This window comes from Giraffa tippelskirchi, chromosome 5 (assembly GCF_054371585.1).
Source record: "Giraffa tippelskirchi isolate mGirTip1 chromosome 5, T2T-mGirTip1v1.2.pri, whole genome shotgun sequence".
NCBI classification, from domain to species: domain Eukaryota; kingdom Metazoa; phylum Chordata; class Mammalia; order Artiodactyla; family Giraffidae; genus Giraffa; species Giraffa tippelskirchi.
The window spans coordinates 35186846-35205724 of NC_137279.1; the positions used below are offsets into that span (position 1 = coordinate 35186846).

General features: G+C 50.1%; 1 protein-coding gene and 1 long non-coding RNA gene across 3 annotated transcripts in view; one reads left to right on the forward strand and one right to left on the reverse strand.

The window, feature by feature from the left end:
- Positions 1-7811: 7811 nt before the first annotated feature.
- Positions 7812-13566, reverse strand: LOC145505942 (uncharacterized). 2 transcript variants are annotated; one of them, XR_014053396.1, is made up of 4 exons: positions 13338-13566; positions 10773-11271; positions 9865-9977; positions 7812-8396 (listed from the first exon to the last, which is right to left on the reverse strand). It is a non-coding gene; the product is annotated as an uncharacterized LOC145505942 (long non-coding RNA). The 2 variants fall into 2 exon arrangements; XR_014053395.1 differs by lacking the exon at positions 9865-9977.
- A 146-nt stretch (positions 13567-13712) lies between these two features.
- SPSB1 (splA/ryanodine receptor domain and SOCS box containing 1) overlaps positions 13713-18879 on the forward strand; it is a 74591-nt gene continuing 69424 nt past the window's right edge. The window contains exon 1 of the mRNA XM_081489346.1: positions 13713-13868. The gene's annotated coding sequence lies outside the window, so the exon portion shown is untranslated. The remainder of the gene's footprint in view (positions 13869-18879) is intronic.

Consider the following 18879-nt stretch of genomic DNA (forward strand, 5'->3'; position numbering starts at 1 on the left):
CTTTTTTGGACTCGACTTGTATTTTAATCAAAATAGTGCATGCAAATAGTTTTTAACATTTCAGCGTAAAGTAAAACAAGTAAAGCAAAATTCCCCAGCAATTTCCTGTCCCACCCCTCCCTACGCCCAGTTGCTATACCCAAGAGGTGGCTACTTACAATTCTTTTTTAGCTATTTCTTCTGATATTCACAGCTGTATTTCTCAACAGCTTGTTTATTTTTTCACTATGACATCATCCAAATGTAAGAAACCATATCAAATAACGGCTAAGATGCTGACTTTTGAGCCAGATTGCTGCTGCTGCTGCTGCTGCGTCGCTTCAGTCGTGTCCGACTCTGTGTGACCCCATAGACGGCAGCCCATCAGGCTCTACCGTCCCTGGGATTCTCCAGGCAAGAATACCGGAGTGGGTTGCCATTTCCTTCTCCAGTGCATGAAAGGGAAAAGTGAAAGTGAAGTCGCTCAGTCGTGTCCGACTCTTAGCGACCCCATGGACTATAGCCTACCAGGCTCCTCTGTCCATGGGATCTTCCAGGCAAGAGTACTGGAGTGAGGTGTTTGAGCCAGATTACTTGGGTTCAAATCTAGACTCTGCCATTTACTAGTAGAACAAGAATGGATAAGTTATTTATATCATCATGCCTCATATTTCTTATTATAATATGGGATAGTAATACCTGCCCCATGGGGCTCATGTAAGGAATAAATAATTTACACATGTCCTTTGGGCCTGGTATGAAATAATCTCCCAGTAAGTGTTGGCCATCAACATCACTTATTATTATCATCCTTTCATGAGAGATGAGAATCCACACTCTCTCCTTCCAACTTCATAATATAGTTACATCACTATGTTTTTATTTTTTTAAATTTTTGGCTGTGCTGGGTCTTCACGGCAGCACTCAGGCTTTATTTGCAGCACTTGGGAGCTTCTCTCTAGTTGTGGCATTTGGGCTTCTCTACTTGCAGCACAAGCACATAGGCCCGGAAGCTGTGGTACACAGGCTTAGTTGCCCTGCATCATGTGGAATCTTAGTTCCCCGATCAGAGATCCAGCCCAAGTCTTCTGCATTGCTAGGTAGATTCTTAACCATTGGATCACCAGGGGAGTCCCCACCATTTTGATTAAATAAACACTTATTGTATTTATTGTAAGGACTTATCTGGTGGCTCCAGTGGTAAAGAATCTTCCTGCAATGCAGGAGACCAGAGTTCGACCCCCTGGGTTGGGAAGATCCCCTGGAGAGGGAAATGGCAACCCACTCCAGTGTTCTTGCCTGCAGAATTCCATGGACAGAGGAGCCTGGTGGGCTACAGTCTGTGGAGTCACAAAGAATCTGACATGACTGAGCGACTAAACACACATACATACATACACATACATCTAAATATCATTTATAGCCGAGCCACATAGTATACTATGATTAAATTTCCTTTCTGGTGCATGTTTTGCTATGTTTTTCCTGTAATTAATTATTGCCTTGTCTTTTAATTTTCTATCACTAATTCTTCCTTCAAATCCCCGAGAAAACTGTGACTGCCCTCTCAAAACAGGCATCCATCAGTTCCACTTCTGGAGCCTTGTGGTCTCCAGCTCCAACCCTGCATGGTTACCCTCCGAGCAAGGGTCCGACATTGGCAAGGGCCGTGAGAATGAACACCCAGATCCTGGCTTCTAAATCTTCCTCTCCAGCAAAAGGAATCAGGGCTCCTTGGGAAAATGGCTGGTAGCAGAGCAGGCATAAAATGAGCCTGGAACATCTCACTGTGTAGGAAAGGGCAAGCGCTAAAGGTGACACGTAATTCTGAAATGGGTCTTCCTGCTCTGAAGGCCTTTATTGGGATGACTGGCAGAACTCGTAGGGTCTGAGGATTAGATATGTTCACATCCCAAAGTGAGGCTTCTGATTTGAAGGGATGCGTTGTGCTTAGGTAGGGGAGTAGCCTTGTTTTGGGGGGCGTTGAGGGATCACATCAGAACTCCCAAGTGATTCAAGAATTTTTAATTATTACTATTAATTTTATTAGTTTTGTTTGGCTGGGTCTTCATTGCTGCTTTCCCTTCGAGGGCTTTCTCTAGTTGCAGCAAGTGGGGGCTACTCTCCAGTTGTGGTGCGTGGGCTTCTCACTGCGGTGGCTTCTCTTGCTGTGGAGCACAGGCTTAAGTAGTCGCAGCACGTGGGCCCAATCATGGCAGATTCTTATCCACTGTATCACCAGGGAAGTCCAAGAAAAAAAAAATTCTTTACATTGTTCTTGCAACTTTCCTGTGAGTTTCAGGTCATTGTAAAACAACAGCAAAATTATTAGTAAAGGTAGAGAGTTATTAGGGAAGTGGTCGTGCCTTCTCTTTGCTATAGCAGCCCACAGATGATGGAGATGCTGCTGGTCTGGGTCCCTTAGTGAGGAGGGGGCAGGGCTTCCCTATAGTGAGATAAACTTGGAGTGTGGATGATAAGTCAAGACTCTGAGCTCTGGGGAGCTGGTACCCTCATAATCTCACCTATCCTGACCAGCTTGGAGGCTCTGCTCAAATATCTGCCATCCTTGGCTCCCCTTCACCTTTGAAAGTGAGGCTTAGAAAGCTGATGGAGGGACTTAACCTGACAGTCCAGAGGTTGGGAATCCACCTGGCAATGCAGGGGACATGGGTTTGACCCCAGTCCAGGGAGATTCCACATGCCTTGGGGCAACTAAGCCCTTTCTCCACAACTACTGAGCCCGTGCTCTAGAGCCCAAATGCCACAACACAATACGAGAACCCACCATTGCAATGAGAGGCCTGAGTAGGGGGATGGAAGGGTGGGGAAGGTGCTTATCAACGGGTGGAGTGCACTTGTTTGTTGAGGGCCCTCAAGTGTGAGAATCTATAGGTCTTTGCTCTTGGACTGTTTAGCTTTTCCCCAAATGATCCTCCTGGTTTCTTGTCTTTGGGGGAAAAGCTTAGTCGCCGGTGCCCTGGTGCCCTGGGAGCTGGTGAAGGAAGCAGGGTTCCACTGTTATCAAACCAAGCTTGAGTTCGCTCACCCACTCACAGTAAAGCCCGTCTACTGCCCCCAGGTTGCGGTGAAGCACAGTTCAGTGTTTATTGCAGGTGCCAAGCAAGGAGTCTAGTCAGCTGGTGTGTAAAAGGCCTGAAGTCCCCAAAAGCTTTCAGGGAAAGGTTTTTATTAAAAGACTTCCCTGGTGACACAGTGGATGAGACTCTGCCTGCCAATGAAGGGGTCACGAGTTTGGTCCCTGGTCCGGAAAGATTCCACATGCCTTGAAACAACTAAACTGCCCACCCTAGAGCCTGTGCTCCACCATGAGAAGCCACGGCAATGAGAAGCCTGTGTACTGCGGTGACGTGTAGCTCCCACTTGCCACAACTAGAGAAAGCTAGAGCAAAGCAATGAAGACCCAGAAGAAGATAGGGGAGGGGAGGGGGGTTGTGATCAGTTTGTGGACATTCTTCTGACTGGTTGTGATTGGTGAGTGGTGAGGTAAGTGGGAGTCAGCATCATTAACCTTCTGGTTCCAGCCAGCCTGGGGTCTGCATGCTTACGGGCAGTATATAGTTATCTTCCACCTGCTGTGGGTTTTGCATGTGCTTAGTTACTCAGACGTGTCCAACTCTTTGCCACCCTTAGGACTGTAGCCCGCCAGGTCCTCTGTCCATGGGATTTTTCGGGCAAGAATACAGGAATGGGTTGCCATTTCCTCCTCCAGGGGATCGTTCTAGCCCAGGGACCGAAGCTGAGTCTTCTGGGTCTCCTGCATTGCAGTGGATTCTTTACCTGCTGAGCCGTTGGGGAGGGCTTCCCTGGTGTCTCAGATGGTAAAGAATTTGCCTGCAATGCGGGAGACCTGGGTTCGATCCCTGTGTTGGGAAGATCCCCTGGAGAAGGGCATGGCTTCCCACTCCAGTATTCTTGCCTGGAGAATTCCATGGACAGAGGAGCCTGGCAGGCTACAGTCCATGGGGTCACAAAGAATTGGACATGACTGAGCAACTTTCACTTTCACTTTCCATCAGGGGAGGTCATGGTGGAGGTTTTAGTATCTGCAAAATAGCTCAAATGTTCAGCTTAGTTCAGTTCAGTCGCTCAGTCATGTCTGACTTTTTGCGAACCCATGGACTGCAGCACATCAAGCCTCCCTGTCCATCACCAATTCCTGGAGTTTACTCAAACTCATGTCCATTGAGTTGGTGATGCCATCCAACCATCTCATCTTCTGTTGTCCCCTTCTCTTCCCGCCTTCAATCTTTCCCAGCATCAGAGTCTTTTCAAATGAGTCAGTTCTTCACATCAGGTGGCCAAAGTATTGGAGTTTCAGCTTCAGCATCAGTCCTTCCAATGAATATTCAGGACTGATTTCCTTTAAGTTGGACTGGTTGGATCTCCTTGCTGTCCAAGGGACTCTCAAGAGTCTTCTCCATTCTGTGCAACTGAACCACACACAGTTCAAAAGCAACAATTCTTCGGCGCTCAGCTTTCTTTATAGTCCAACACTCACAACCATACATGACTACTGGAAAAACCATAGCTTTGACCAGACGGACCTTTGTTGGCAAAGTAATGTCTCTACTTTTTAATATGCTGTCTAGGTTGGTCATAACTTTTCTTCCAAGGAGCAAGCATCTTTTAATTTCATGGCTGAAGTCACCATCTGCAGTGATTTTGGAGCCCCCCAAAATAAAGTCAGTCACTGTCTCCACTGTTTCCCCATCTATTTGTCATGAAGTGATGGGACCAGATGCCATGATCTTACTTTTCTGAATGTTGAGTTTTAAGCCAACTTTTTCACTCTCCTCTTTCACTTTCATCAAGAGGCTCTTCAGTTTTTCTTCACTTTCTGCCATAAATGTGGTGTCATCTGCATATCTGAGGTTACTGATATTTCTCCCAGCAATCTTGATTCCAGCTTGTGTTTCATCCAGTTCAGCATTTCTCATGATGTATTCTGCATATAAGTTAAATAAGCAGGGTGACAATATACAGCCTTGATGTACTCCTTTCCTGATTTGGAACCAGTCTGTTGTTCCATGTCCACTTCTAATGGTTGCTTCTTGGCCTCCATACAATTTCTCAGGAGGCAGGTCAGGTGGTCTGGGATTCCCATCTCTTGAAGAATTTTCCACAGTCTGTTGTGATCCACAGAGTCAAAGGCTTTGGCGTAGTCAATAAAGCAGAAGTAGATGTTTTTCTGGAACTCTGTTGCTTTTTCGATGTCAGAGGACGTGGCTAAGCATATTATCTGTAGTCCTTGAGGAACAACTAAAGGTCCCTGGCTTTGTTTAATGGCTAAACTATGATTATTTTGACTTGCTTGATTGTTTTCCTCCAATCTGATTCCCACTCAGCAATGGAAGTGATATATGCAAAATGTGTATTGGAATAATTAACGTGCTCACAAGGCTCTAGGCAGTCTGCCTTCTGCTTGTCCCTTCAGCCCACATGAATGCCCCCTCCCCCACCTCACCTGGCTCCTCCAACTCCCTGCTGCAGCTCCTCCAAGTGTCAAGCTCCAACCTGCATGAAACATCGTCCCAGGGCCTCTCTGCCTGGATTTTCCTTCCTTGCCTGCTAGTCATCCCCTGCCTCTCCTCCAGCTCCCAGCTCTCATCCTATCTGACCCGATTCTGTCTTCCCATTGCATGCTCTCCCATGTACCCCTTCCTCTGTAGACTTGTCACAGGAGTTATTTTCACTCTTACTTTACTCTGAACTCATCGCACTGTAGGCTCTTGTATCAGTCAGCTGTTGCTGTGTAACAAACCACCCTAAAACATAGTGGCCTCCAGCCACAAATCATTTCTTCTCACTCACATTTCTGCAGGATGTCTGGGGGCCAGTTGGTCCCACTAGGCTTGACTGGGTGACTTTGCTTTGGAATCTAGGGATCCCTGATGTGGCTCAGAGCTCTGTTCTATGTGTTCATCCCAAGGAAGAAGCGGTAGTAGAGATTCTTGAGAAGCTCTTCTCCTGATGGTCACAGAGGTGCCAAGAAGTAGAGCCCAGTGGTGCAAGCTCATTTCAGTCTGTTTGAATCACACACTGCTCACATCCCATTGGCCTAAACAAGTCTGAGTTCCAGGTCACAGGGGTGGGGAAGGACCATCTCCAGTGGCTGGGGTAGAGAACAATAAATATTTCTTTCCAGCAGTTTTCAATCACCGTTTGCTTGAGCAAGATCAAGCGTACGGGAATAAACAGATGCAGAATTCCAGGAGGGTCCTGCATGCTTTGCAAGTTTGACAGGCCCGGTGCTGGCCTTCAGGAAAGTGTCTAGGAGATTTAATGCAAAGGTCAACATTAAGATCCCATGGAAGAGCATAGAGATGCCCATCCAATTTCATCATGGCCGCAGAGGGAAATCCTGGGGGTAGACTCTCTCCTCACTTTCCTAATCGCTCTAGTGATTTCTCCTTTCATTGCACTGACCCTGTAGATGCCCCACAGCCTACAGCTGGCCAGTGGTCAGCCCTGGGTGCACTGCCCGAGAGAGTGTGCTGCCCCGCCGGCCACACCCAGCAGTGCCCTGCTTTCCCCCTTCTCCTCTCAATGACAGACGGCATGTTCCCACGTCTGGAAGTTACCTTTCAGACCCCATTCCCAGGGTCAGGCAGGAGGCTGACCGAAGCTTCCCTGCTCAGCCTGGAACTTCGGCTGGGCAGCCTTCTCTACTTGCAGATTCCTCCTCCACTATCATACTATAGGTTTGGATACCTTAATTCTTTCTCTCTTTTAAAATTTATTTATTTCCTTTTGACTGTGCTGGGCTCCTGTTGCTGCACAGGCTTTTTCTCTAGTTGCGGCGACTGGGGTCTACTCTCTTGTTGTGGAGCACGGGCTCTCAGGCATGCAGGCTTCAGTAGTTTTGGCTTGTGGGCTCTAGAGCACAGGCTCAGTGGTTGTGGCGTGTATGATGCCTAGTTTCAGGCATTCCATGGCATGTGGGCATCCTCCCAGACCAGGGATTGAACCTGTGCCTCCTGCACTGGGAGGGAGATTCTTCACCACTAAGCCACCAAGGAAGCCCCCGGATACCTTAATTCTTTCTTCTTCCAACCTGATCTCTCCTGGAGAGACATATTCAGGACATCGCCAGTGAGGAAATAGCACCAGCATCACCAATTCCCAGCCAGAAAGTGCCAGGCTTTGTGCAGAAAAGTGAAAGGACTGATGCTGTAAGCTCTTGGAGGCATTTTGCCAGCAATGAGGCATAATGGTAGCTGATTCACCTCATTTTCCAAACTGGTCTCTTGTGGGATCAGTGCTAAACCTTAGAAGCTCGCAGCATAGAATGGGAGCTTACTCCCACTAAAATGCTTGCTTAATGAGTGTGGTAGTAGAGCCTCCAGATGGAAGAAATGGGCATCCTGAGATGAGCATGGAATAGAGAGGTCAAACCTGAGTCTGGACTCATTTTCAAGGGGTCGACCAAACATGGCAAACTGCTGTGGGGGAACAGGAAGGAAATATGAGTCCCTGACTATCAGAGGTCTCTGCTCTGCCATTTGGGAGGACGGGTGACCTTTCTAGAACCTTTTCATAGAGATTTAAAAATGTATATATTTGTTTGTTTGGTTGGACTAAGTCTTAGCTGGAGCACATGAGCTCTTAACTGCAGCATGCGAACTCTTAGTTGCATCATCTGGAATCTAGTTCCCTGACCAGGGATCAAACCTGGGCCCCCTGAATTGGGAGCACAGAGTCTTAGCCATAGGACCACCAGGGAAGTCCCATATATAGAATCTTAACGGTCGAACTGAGTCCACTTGAATACACGTGTGTTCCTAAAGAAAAATAGACCACAGAGCAAATTTATATAAAATGACTCTTTATTATCACTTGTTACTCTCTGAAATTATCTCATTTACTGTTTATTTTCTATCTCTTCCCGTCCCATGGAAATTCTCTGAGGTCAGGGGTCTGGTCCATTTTGTTTACTACTCTCTCTCCAACCTGCAGAATAGTGCTGTTCAATACTTATTCATTCAGTTCTTCAATATTTAGTAAAAGAATACTTGGAGAGGTGCTTCACTTGTATTGGCATTTGACTATAATATTGAAGATGTTCCCATGGGGGAAAAATACACTGAAAGAGTATTGAAAATGTCCAGTGGAGTCAAGATAGGCATCAAGGTCTCAGCCAGCTCACTTCTAGGCACTAAAAGTGTTTTCGAAGAACTTTACAATAATTATTGTGACAAATCCAAGATCACCTATTCATTTCTTCTCAAGGTCATAGGAACTCTCCTCAAGCCTGGTTGCTATCCAATATCTCATTTAAAGTAGCTGAGGACTTCCCTGGTGGTCCAGTGGTTAAGACTCCATGCTTCCAATGCAGGGGGCACAGGTTCGATTTCTGATCAGAGAACTAATATCCCACATGCCACATGATGCAGCTAAAAAAAACAAAACAAAACAATTAACCCGCCGAAACTTTGTTCAACATCACCCCTTTGTTCTGATGACCAGCAGTGTCTGATAGAGCTACACTGCAATATCACACTTTGCCAGCAGGTGTCCCTGTCTGCTAATTATGTGATCTGGAGTGACCTCCCCTCAGAAAAGAGTTAAAGAAGAGAATATGTGTAGTAAGTCCCAGGTGGCACAGTGGTAAAGAATCCACTTGACAACACAGGAAACACGAGAGACTTGGGTTCGATTTCTGATTAGGAAGATCCTCTAGAGTAGGAAATGGCAACCCACTCCTGTATTCTTACCCAGGAAATCCTATGAGCAGAGCAGGGCAGGCTACATTTCATGGGGTCACAGACAGCTGGACACAACTGACTGAGCACGCGCGCACTAGCTCATGAATGCTCTAAGATCAAAGTTCTGAAAGGTAAGGTCTACTCTAGTTTCACTTCATGACGTAAGTTTATCTTGTATTAAGGATGCAGAATGGGTCTAAATTTGAAAAATATGTTTCAGTTCTTTTTGTTCTGGTGGATCTTGTCACACTTTTGTGTTATGGATCCCATGCTTTTCTAGAAAACTTATTTTTCTTATTGTCAATAATAGTATCTCTGACTTACTTTGTTGTACAGCATTAAATAACACAACATTGAAAAACAATTATACTCCAATAATAAAATAAAGTAATAATATCTAAAATGTGTCTATTATCTTGACATTCCTCAAAACTTTCTGCATTTCATTTTAACACAATACCTTGCACATGTTGTGCTCAATTAATATTTGTGGCATGACTGCTACCCTTCCCCCACCACCAAATTCTGGGAAACATGTATAGCGATTCAACAGATGAGGAAACTGGGTCCTAGAAAGATTAGGTAACTTGCCCAAGGTTACACAGCTGGTGAATGACAGTGCCATGCTGGAAGATTCTTGAGACTACAAGGAGATCAAACCAGTTAATCCTAAAGGAAATCAACCCTGAGTATTCACTGGAAGGACTGATGCTGAAGTTGAAGCTCCAGTACTTTGGTCACCTGATGGGAAGAGTGGACTCACTGGAAAAGACCCTGATGCTGGGAAAGATTGAGGGCAGGAAGAGGAGAGGGTATCAGAGGATGAGATGGTTAGATAGCATCACTAACTGAATGGACACGAGTTTGAGCAAACTCCAGGAGATAGTGAAGGACAGAGAAGCCTGGTGAGTTGCAGTCCATGAGGTTGCAAAGAGTCGGACATGACTTAGCTACTGAACAACAACCAAGATTACACAGTTGGTGAACGGCAGCTGGGGTTTGCATTACTTGTCTAATACCAAATCTCTTGTCCATTCCCTTCAACCAGCAAAAGGGACTCAGAGACAATGGGAGCCCCGAGGAGGCAGGAGTTTGTGAAAGCAGCAGAAGTCTGCTCTAAAGGCTTGCAGTGTGTCTGAGACAGCTCTGGACAGACCTTTTATCATCACAGCTGAGGGACTTCTTTGGTGGTCCAGTGGTTAAGACTCCAAGCTTCCACTGCAAGGGGCATGGGTTCGATCCCTGGTCAGGAAACTAAGATCCAGCATGCTGTGTGGTGTGGCCACAAAAGAAAAAAAAAGAAAAAGCAGCTGACAGCTAATTTGTTATCTAACAATTTCTCCCCATAATTTTCCTGAAACAGATTAGAGAAGGGAGCAAACTGTGCTTATGCAAGTGATGAAATGTAAGTGGAGGTGGAGGTGCAGTTGGAGGGGGGGAGACGACACCACCAGAAGCCCAGAACCACGCCCCCTCCCTACTCACCCCCATAGAATGACAGATAAGAGGTTTAAGACTTGAGTCAGTCTTCAAATTCCTGGATGGTATTTATCTGCTGATGTCACAATATTTAACAACCCTGATACTGGGAAAGACTGAAGGCCAAGAGAGAAGGGGGCGGGAGAAGATGAGATGGTTAGATGGCATCACCAACTCAATGGACATGAATTTGAGCAAGTTCTGGGAGATAGTGGAGGACAGGGAAGCCTGGCATGGTGCAGTCCAGGGGGCTCACAAATAGTTGGACACGACTTAGGGACTGAACAACAACATGTATCTTTTTAACAAAACAATACTGTTCGTGCTGATAGGATAAGTATACACCCCTTTCATACAATTTGGACTACACTATTGCTCAACACTGTTCCGGGTCACTGCGGGATGACCAGCTTCCCAGCATCGGTCGGCCTACCTGCCCACGTCCTGGAGGAGACGAAGGCTCACTCCCCAGGGATTCCTCTGAGAAATTTAGGTCAGCGCGATCTCATTACTCAACTGGATCAGAGCTGATATGTGAAAATTCATGCTGAAGGAGGAGGGGTGGGAGTGCTGAGGTTGTCTTACCTGGAACAGTCTGTTTCAGGGTCCTCACATCAAAGGTGGGGTCTCAGGTCCCAGATGGATGGACCGCCACTTGAATTATACCTTGGTCTGCCCCAGTCTAAATTTCCTGAAGGAAATCAACCCTGGATATTCATTGGAAGGGCTGATGCTGAAGCTGAAGCTCCAATGCTTTGCCCACCTGATTGCAAAGAGCCCACTCATTGGAAAAGACCTGATGCTGTGAAAGATCGAAGGCAGGAGGAGAGGGGGGAAACAGAGGATGAGATGGTTGGATGGCATCACTAACTCAACGGACATAAGTTTGAGCAAACTCCGGGAGATGGTGAAGGACAGGGAAGCCTGGTGTGCTACAGTCCATGGGGTCGCAGAGTCCGACACGACTTAATGACCGAACAACAACAAAGTTGAACTCCAAGCTCTGCTACAACGAGGTCTTTCACCAGTTATTCCTGCTGATGCCGGAATCTTGGCCTCTGGGCAGTGGTGCCGAATTGAATCTCTGAAACAGAGTTTTGGGTGACATAGAAAAGAATATCCTTATTGCTTTGCCAGGCAAAGGAGGCCTCTGTGGGCTCCTGTCTTTGAAAACTATGTGTCTCAGCACTGGAGGATTTGATGAGGAGTTTTATAACAATAGTACAAGGGTGGGGTTGCTGGTAAGACTAGGCTGTGTGCAGGGCCTGCAGTCCTTTAATCTGGTCTCAGGTGATCTTTATTTTTAAATTTTTGGCCACACAGTCAGGCATGTGGGATCTTAGTTTCCCGACCAAGGATTGAACCTGAGTCCCCTACAGTGAAACAGAGGAGTCTTAACCACTGGACTGCCAAGGAAGTCCATCAGGTAATCTTTTTGATGAACCTTGGTTTCTTTAGTCTGGCCTCAGGTGGTCTCCCGAGGCATGGAGAATGTTGACATCTTCCATTTGTTGGGTTTCAATTCTCAGTCATGTCCAACTCTTTGTGACCGCATGGACTGCAGCCCACCAGGCTCCTCTGTCCATGGAATTTTCAAGGCAAAATACTGGAGTGAGTTGCCACTTCCTACTCCAGAGGATCTTTCCCACCCAGGAATGGAATCTGAGTCTGTTGTGTCTGCTGCCTTGGCAGGCACATTCTTTACGGCTCATGCCCCATCAAGGGCTTTAAGATACAGTTAAGTGTGTCCCTTGAGGCAGAATGGGGACCCTACTCCAAGGCTGTTTCTTGGTTGTTCCTCCCTTGACTCTGCATCGCCCCTCTTCCCGGATATGCAACTGCTTGAAACAGCCCTTTAGAACGCAGGGGAGGTGCTGGAGGCTGAACGGAAAGGCTCCCTGTGCCCAGGAACCCCTACAGGGTTCACTGCCTGATCTCTACAGTCAGTGTAACAGTTCCGCCCTTATAGTTATAGTAAAGATGAAATTACTACGGAACCACATTCTTCTTAACAGCTTCTCCAATGTGAATCTTCTGTGCCCTTCAGTGAACACTACATACCACTGTGGGTGGAGGAATGTAAAGAGATTTGGTCTTTAAAAAGTTCTTTCTTTAAAATCTTCCCAGTTCTAGACTGCAAGTGGCTGCTCTGTTGGGGGGAGTGGAGGAAAACTCCTTTGGTGGCTTGGAGCCAACTGACACTTTTACACAGACAAGTCTTGGTGGGGTGGGGGTGGTGGGTACCCACTTGGCACTCTTTCATTCATTCAACAAACATTCATGGGGAACCACCAGCTGTATTCTCAAGGTCATCAAGAAGCTGGCGATGCCCTGGCACTGGCCCCCTAGGGTCTGGGAATCCCAAGACACCTTCCCTGGGTCCACCTAGATGGAAATGCCTCAGTAGGGGGTGGGCTCCAGCAGGACAGGCAGTCCTTGGATTATCTGCTGGCCAATGAACTGCTCTCCTGTGCTCTAGAATTACAGAACTTTTAGTTTCTCTTAATTTGAGATGACAGTTTCCTAGGTGGCTCAGCAGAAAAGAATCCACATGCAATGCAATAGAAGTGGGTTCGGAGAAGGCAATGGCAACCCACTTCAGTACTCTTGCCTGGAAAATCCCATGGATGGAGGAGCCTGGTAGGCTGCAGTCCATGGGGTCGCTAACAGTCGGACACGACTGAGCGACTTCACTTTCACTTTTCACTTTCATGCATTGGAGAAGGAAATGGCAACCCACTCCAGTGTTCTTGCCTGGAGAATCCCAGGGACGGGGAAGCCTGGTGGGCTGCCGTCTATGGGGTCGCACAGAGTCGGACACGACTGAAGTGACTTAGCAGCAGTAGCAGCGATCCCTGGGTGGGAAGATCTCCAGGAGAAGGAAATGAGGACCCACTCCAGTATTCTTGCCTGGAAAATCCCCTGGACACAGGAGCCTGGTGGGCTACGGCCGAGGGGGGTGCAAAGAGTGGGACAGGACTGAGCGACTAAACAACAAGCAAAGCCTTGCTGCCAGGGTTATTGAAATAACCCTGACCCTCCCAAGAGACCAAAAAAATTATTATTAGTAAGCTTCCCCCCCCCACCCCCGCCCCCACGCTGGCCCAGCACCGCTGCAGCCCTCCGGGTGTTGTAACCAAGGCCTCTTACCCAGCGGAGGCTGCCCAGCGTTTCCCAAAGACGCCTCCGGAGGGACCACAGCTTCGGCGCCGCCCGAAGTGCCCCGATGGCCTCCGGGAGGGGCGATGGCGCAGGCAGAGGAGGGGGACGGCGGCAGAGGCGGTGGAACGACCGCCGGGCACGTGACACACCACCCGCCCCGCGCCCCAGCCGCCGGCCCAGCGGCGCACGGCGCCCCCTGCGCGGCCGCCTGAGCCCCAGCCGGGGGCGGGGCGAGGCAAGAAGAAGAGGGGCGGGCCTGGCCGGGGCGGGGCGGGGCGGGGCGGGGCGGGGCGGGGGTGGGCCGGCCCCGCCCCCAGCGCGTCCCTTTTTCACTTTAAAGCCTTCGGTTGCATTTTCTTCTTTGCACAGAAGTCGCGCTCGGGCATCCCGCGCGCTCGCAGTAGGCACCAGGCTCCAGCGCTGGCGCCGGGGCCGCGGGGAGGAGGCGACTTCGCTCCCTGCGGCGGGAAGCCTCCTCGGCCCCGGAGAGCGGGCGGCGGCGGCAGCCTCCACGGAGCGGTAGGCAGGGCCGGGTGCGGGGACTGGGTGGGTGGGGGTCCTGGCCAGGCGCGCTCTGGGATCGCATTACCTGGGGACCGAGTGCGCACCCGGGCGCGGGGCTGGGGTGGGGTCCCGCCTGGAGACCCGGTACGGGTGCGTGGGGAGCCCTTCTCTCGGCGCGGGTCCCGGGAGAGGGGCCCGGGGCGCCGCCCAGCGCTGCTGCGGCTGCTGCCCGTGCAGGCGCGGGCAGGTCGCACTGCCCCAGGCCCCACCTGCGGGGACGAGACGGGGCAGGAGTCCAGGCGGCCCCGGAGACCGTCGGACCCGAGATTGAGCCTTGGGGGCTGCAGACCTAGGAAGGAGCCTGGGACGCGCGACGGCCCCCGGCGACTTCTAGGTGCCCGGACGCTGGGGGAACCTCTCGACCATCCCTGCGGCGGAGGCGGGGGCGCCGACCTGCCCCTTCCGCTCAGGGGCAGCGCGACCCCGCTCCACGGAGTTACTTTCGCTTTTCCCGCCGGCGGGGACCGGGATCCGTGGCGCGGCCCAACTAGCACCCTCGGGGGTCCCCAGCTCCGCCGGCGGCGCCTCCCCCGGGGAGCCCGCCGGGCGACACCCCGGGCAGCGCCGCCCTCCCCGCCGCCCCGGAGCCGCCGAGGCTGCTCGGGCGGGCAACCAGGGGAGAGCCGAGAGTTCTGTCGGGAAATCGATTAAAACAGAAAATCCAGAGCAGCCCGAGTCAGTCGGTGGTAGCTGTCCTGTTCAAGTTCAAGGCAGAGGCTCCCTCCCGGCAATGCTAAAGGCTCCGCGGCACGATGGCTTGGTATGCCGGGGAGGGACGGCGAACTGTGTGTGTGAGTATGGTGTGTGCTGAGTATGTGTCTGTGTGAGAGTGTGTCTTTGTGAGCCCGTCTGTGTGTGTGCGTGAATGAATGTATGAATGTGTATGTGTGATGTGTTTGTGTGTGTGTGCGGGTGTGTCTCTGAGTGTGTGTCTTTGTGCGAGTTAGTGTGCACCTCTGAGTGTGTGTGTGGTGAGTGTGTCTCTGTGAATGTGTGTGTGTGCGTGCATGTGTCTGTGTGTCTGACTGCACTTCTGAGTGCTTGTGTGAGTGTGTGTATGTGTGTGTGTGTGTGTGCCATCCATGGTAACCTGGCAGTGGGGATCACTGGCTCCTGGATCCGCTTAACTTGCCTTTCCCTGCTTGGTTCTCAAAACAGGGCTGCCCTGAATGAGGGTACAGGGGAGGAGGGCAGGGTGCCTGGTACCAGCTGAGGAGGGTGCAGGCTCCTCCCTCTCTCTTTTTCTCTGAAAATGAACTGAACGGTTCGGGGGTGAGTTGGCAGGGGCCGCTTCCTGAGTGAGTAATATTTAATTAAATGCTCCAGCCAGTAGCATCAGAAACTGGTCATGAGTTGAGTTTTAACAGGTGTTGATGGTAAAAAAGCATCTCTGGTGACTAAAGCCTGGTGTCCTTGAAAGAATTCTCTCCTGGGTAGAACATTTAGGGGGGGCAGACCTGGAATCCTGGTTTAGGTGTGAGGACAGAAAGCAAGTGAGGGGGCGGGGCTGCCCCTCCCTTTTTTGATGAACCCATTCCTGATACCACCCCCTCCCCAGTGGCTCCCCCACTGAGGAATCACAGAGCTGGGGAAGCCGTGTACTTATGGGGCATCCATCTGGGCCGACCTTTCCTTTCCTGGCAGAGGCCCAGAGAGGGTGGCTGGCTTACCCAGACTGCACAGCCAGAGCTTGTGGACCAAATCTCTGGAGCCCTAACTGTTGCTGGTTGGTTACTGTCATTGGTTACTGTCGCTAGTGCTGAGATCATGGGCCAGGCACTTCGTGTCTCCCCAGATGTCAAGTGATGGGCTGGATCGGATCATTTTAGTTTTCTTGTTTTCTGACTGCTTTGTCTTCTGCAGAGTGTGCTTTACCCAGCAGATGGAGAGAGAGAGAGAGAGATGGGGTGGCATGGCCTAATGCAATAATAACTCTACAAACTTCCTTTCCTTTCCCAGTTTGGCTCCCACTAGGGAAGCAGAGAGAATAAAAACAGAGGCACATTGACCGCAGTGGCTCTGACAGTCACGAGCAGGGCAGGCCTGGCGTCAGAGAGGTCAGGGCTTTAGGGAGAATCGGTGGTTTCTGGGACTTATTAGGGAGGAGTGGTTCTGTCCGGGGTCCCCGATGATGTCACTTCGGAGCTAGGAGAGGCTACTTTCATTGCGCTGCTCCCGCAAGTCTGAAACCACCCTTCAGTGGGCTCCCTTGGGTTGCCTGGTAAAACTCTGACATGCCCTGGGGAGTCATCTTCCTTTGAAGCAGGGGAAAATGGTAGGTGTCCAGCTGGTGGAGGCCCACACAGCCTGCTGCTTTGCTGAGAATGATGGATGCATGTTCCCTCAGGGCCGTACCTTCTCCCACCTTCCCTCTCCTCCCAGGTGAGCAGAGACTTGCCTGCCTTGTATTTTCACATTCAGTAAAACCTCTGATTCATACAGTTCGTGAGCTGTGTTCACGAGCTTAGTCTGGGAATTTTGCAACAACTCCTCCCAAGAGCTAGGTTCTGGCTGTTGTTCATGATCGATTTATCTTTGTTCCTGAAAAGTTTGAGAATGAGCTTCTTAATCAGGATAGAAGCACAGGGCGTGCCTTGGTCCACCTAGGGATGCGTAATCTCATCCTTCCTCCACAGGCCTGACCAATGAAATTCAGACTTAAAAGGACCTTTATTTTGGACTTTCAGCTGAGGGCTCTCCTATATCTCGGTTATCTGATAGCATCCCCCCCAATCTAAGAGTAAAACTTCTGCTCCAGTAGGTGCCAGGCATTGTGCTGCTAAGCGCTTTATGGGTGAGATCTTGTCTGATGCTGATGATGATAAGAATAAGAATAATAAAGAGAAATAATGTTATAGCACTACTACTAGGCTCTGATCTGAGTCCTTGACACATTAACCCTTGTCTTTTTCCTAAGAACCCAGGGCAGCAAGTGGGTTCTTCCGCCGTCCACATGGCTTGGCCAAGGTTAGGAATTTTGGCACCTAAGCCCTTAATCAGTACAGCCTCCCACCTCCATCACCTTAACCTTTTCTTAAGGAAGCATGTGTTAATTTTTAAATAAAAAATTGTTATGATTATGGAAAATTTCAAACATATACCTAAGTTGAGAGAAATATAAGTTTTCCTCACCAGCTTCAATTGTCAGCATGCACGCACATGAATGTATGTGCATGCATGCACGCCCCCCCTCCCACCCACACATAAACACACGTCACACACACACACTGTTCCTGGCTTGTGTGTAGCTTGAATGGTTAGTTGTGTCTGACTCTTTGGGACCCCATGGACTGTAACCCACCAGGCTCCTCTGTCCATGGGCTTCTTCAGGCAAGAATACTGGATTGGGTTGCCATTTCCTCCTCCAGGGGATCTTCCTGACCAAGGAATTGAACTGGTATCTCTTGCATCTTCTGCATTGGCAGTGTATTCTTTACCACTGTGCTACCTCGGAAGCCCTTTCCTGGCTTGTTGGGAAGCAAATCTTAGCCGTAATGTCAGGTCGCCTGTAAGTTCTTCCTAAGAAGCTGTTAGAGGAAGCATTAAGTGTCCAAGGGGCCTCCCAGGTGGCGCTAGTGGTAAAGAATCCACCTGCCAATGCAGAAGACATAAGAGATGCGAGTTCGATCTCTGGGTCGGGAAGATCCCCTGGAGGAGGGCCTGGCAACCCACTCCAGTATTCTTGCCTGGACAATCCCATGGACAGAGGAGCCTGGCAGGCAATGGTCCACAGAGTCACAGAGTCAGACACGACTGAAGTGACTTCATGCACGTAAGTGTCCAAGATGTGGGCTTTGGAGGGCGAGCTGGGGTAAAGGTACTTTTCCAGACTTGGAACTGAGGATCCTTCCTGGCTGGGCCAAGTGGAGGGTGGCTCCTAGAGGGGGATCTGTCCTGTTGCCACCCCCACCCCCCGCAACCCCAAAAATGTTTGGGAAGCTTCCTGCAGTTTTGTGTTGTAAAAGTTCTGTTCCTTGCCCAACATAATGAAGAAATGCATCTGCTGGTTGGGAGACATAGCACACAGGCTCCCTGGGCCTCCCTTGGAGGAGCTGCCAAGGCACAACCCTGGCTGCGCACCCCCCTTCCCTCCCTCACTGAGACTGGGCCTGGGTAAGGCAGGCCCGGGCTTTCAGGCAGGGCTGGACAGCAGGAATGTGGAAGTGGTTGATCCACAAGAGATGCACCAGAGCTAAGCCTGAGCTTAACCATCTTGAATTCCTCCTGTGGACGATGGTGACCGTGGGAGCCTCGGCCACTCTTGGGGTACCTCTGGAGGAGTGAAGGAGGCGGTGGGTCATGCGGTCCCAAGGCTATGGGTGTGTGGGATGTCAGTGCCACACTGAGTAGGAATGTAGGATCAACCTGGTGACATGGTCTTGACAGGTGCCCCGGCTGTGAACAGCCCTCGCTGGACAAGCTGCTTGTGGTCACAAACAGCTGCCGGCTCTGCCCTCGGGGCCTCCCGTTTGTCAAAATGTTGCCTTGGGTTCCGTCACATCTGTTTCCTGCCAGGTGGATGGCAGTGACTGCATTTTCAGGGTGTAATTGGCAGGTTAGGTGACTTGTTCGATGTAGGGCATGAAGAAGCGGGAAGAGTTGCAGGTGTCTGTTGAGAGGTCAGAGTGGATGGTGACCCTTTACGGAGGGCTGGGGGCTAAAGAGACATGGGCATGCCTTGAACCTGTCCCAGGTGGAGATGGTCTCTGCAGATATGTCCAGATGGCAGGTACGCCTAGGGCTCAGGAGAGAGATCTGGGCTGGAGACAGAAACTTTGGAACCTTCTTTTAAAGCGGGTTAGTGCCATCCCATAAGAGAGCGTTTGGCATGAGATGAGGCATGCCTGGGGCATGGAACCCTCATTCCCAGCATTTCAGCTAGAACTGGGGAAGAGACCCTGGCACTCGCGCCCTCAGCCTAGTGTTCCTGCCTGGCCTGTGTGTCCTGGGAGAGTCCACCCCAACA